At 40.3% G+C, this 1872-nt stretch overlaps 1 protein-coding gene and 1 long non-coding RNA gene across 5 annotated transcripts in view; one reads left to right on the top strand and one right to left on the bottom strand.

Moving 5' to 3' along the window:
• Window positions 1-1872, bottom strand: part of LOC106869923 (retinaldehyde-binding protein 1) — a 37635-nt gene that overhangs the window by 26538 nt on the left and 9225 nt on the right. Inside the window, exon 3 of one of the 4 annotated variants that reach the window (XM_052974388.1) lies at window positions 1665-1722. The exons of 2 other annotated variants lie outside the window; for them this stretch is intronic. The gene's annotated coding sequence lies outside the window, so the exon portion shown is untranslated. The remainder of the gene's footprint in view (window positions 1-1664; window positions 1723-1872) is intronic. One more of the 4 variants, XM_052974387.1, reaches the window with a different exon arrangement.
• Window positions 1539-1872, top strand: part of LOC128249844 (uncharacterized) — a 2128-nt gene continuing 1794 nt past the window's right edge. Inside the window, exon 1 of the long non-coding RNA XR_008265965.1 lies at window positions 1539-1844. This is a non-coding gene — a long non-coding RNA (uncharacterized LOC128249844). The remainder of the gene's footprint in view (window positions 1845-1872) is intronic.

The following is a 1872-nucleotide window of genomic DNA, read 5'->3' as shown; positions in this document are numbered from 1 at the left end:
ATCACAAAGAACAGTAGATTGCCTAGATTTTATCACCTCATTAAAACACACAAGAATAGCAACACGACCCAGATTAGACCCATCGTCTCCAGCGTAGAAGGACCTCTATATAAAATATCCTGGTTACTTTCTCACATCTTGAAACCTATACTCTCCACCTTTCCGGGACACGTCAAGAACTCCGACGAAGTCATTAAAAGTCTACACCAATTACCCCTAGACCAACTCAGGCAAAACAGATATGCCTTTAGTTTTGACGTTGTCTCAATGTACACAACGGTACCAGCACACTCAGCGGTCAACCTATTGACTGACTGCATAATAACGTCCAGCACCGAATGCTTTGGACTTACCACAGCTGATATCCACCAACTTTTGTCCATCATCGTGGACAACACCTACTTCACTTTCCAGGACCATATATACAAACAGACAACAGGTCTCCCCATGGGATCCAGTCTCTCGGGCCTACTAGCCATCACATATATGAACCATCTAGAACGTCGAGCACTCAACATCTGCCGCTCATGCACCTTCTTCACCAGGAACGTAGATGACATCCTCATACTCACAACCTCACGTGAAGAGGCTGAAAGAATATTCACAACGTTCAATAACATGGACATGAACATAAAGTTCACTATAGAACATCCCAACATCACTGGATCACTATCATTACTTGATTTCAAACTGAATATAACGGAAGAAGGGGAGATCCACACTGAGTTCTACAGGAAAGCAGTCAGTAGAGATATGTTTGTCCAATACAATTCAGCACTTCCACTCGGTGCCAAAATAGGATACGCCAGAAACGAACTTGCATGCATCCAAGGCAAATGCAGCAGAATGGAGGACAAGGTGACCCACACTACACGCTTCCTAGATATATTGAAAACCAACGGATATCCTAGATCCATTGTAAATCGGCTTAAGCATCCAAGACGACCAATATGCCGAACACATAGAAAACCCAGCAACACATGCTTCCTTAAAATGCCCCATTTTAGCGAGAGGATAACTACAGCGATCCGAAGAGCCATACGAAGAGAAGGGCTAGATATACAACTAGCTCACTCCGGCTCCTCTCTGAGAGGACACCTCGCAAAGAAACTAATAAGGGACAACAATCAATGCACATTAACAAATTGTTCCATCCATGACACAGATTTATGCCAGTGGGTAAATGTTGTGTATAAAATACAATGTAACAAATACAACAAGTTCTATGTGGGTAGCACAACAAGACCATTACACGTCCACATCAAAGAACATCTGAACACGAGAGCCTCCTCCTTCAGAAAACATCTAGATAGTTGCCGGAACACTGATAAAAGTATAACAGTCACAATTGAGGCCAATGAAAGAAATTTGGGTAATTTAAGAATCAAGGAAGCTTTACTCATACACAAACTAGGACCCCAAATTAACAACAGGATGGAAGTTGGTAATCAATATATTATTTAGCTACATCTGGATGTGTGTAGGTTAATTCTTAATAACATGCTCATATATTGTTTACAACAAAAAAAAAAAATAAATAAAATAAAATAAAATAAAATAAAATAAAAAGGGAAAAAAAAAGAGAAGCTGCACGTATAACACATAACTTAGAAGCAGCGCCACAGATGTATCAACACAACACACACGAGATTGAAACAGCCAACCTCACGCACTTCTCATGAGGAATTCCGGAAGAAGCTTCGTGAGACCACTCCTGAGACGCTTCAGAAAAAAGAAAAACCGGTGGAAAACAGTTTATAGCAGAGACTCCAGCAAATTAAGATTTGAAGAAGGAATTCTAATTCCGAAATATCATCGGACTACAGTTTACCAAGTTACAACAGGTATACAGTCCATTTTTTGTTCTATATT

Source organism: Octopus bimaculoides, chromosome 18, assembly GCF_001194135.2.
Source record: "Octopus bimaculoides isolate UCB-OBI-ISO-001 chromosome 18, ASM119413v2, whole genome shotgun sequence".
Lineage (NCBI taxonomy): Eukaryota > Metazoa > Mollusca > Cephalopoda > Octopoda > Octopodidae > Octopus > Octopus bimaculoides.
The sequence above is the reverse complement of the archived record's forward strand: the minus strand, read 5'-3'. Positions and strand labels throughout refer to the sequence as shown.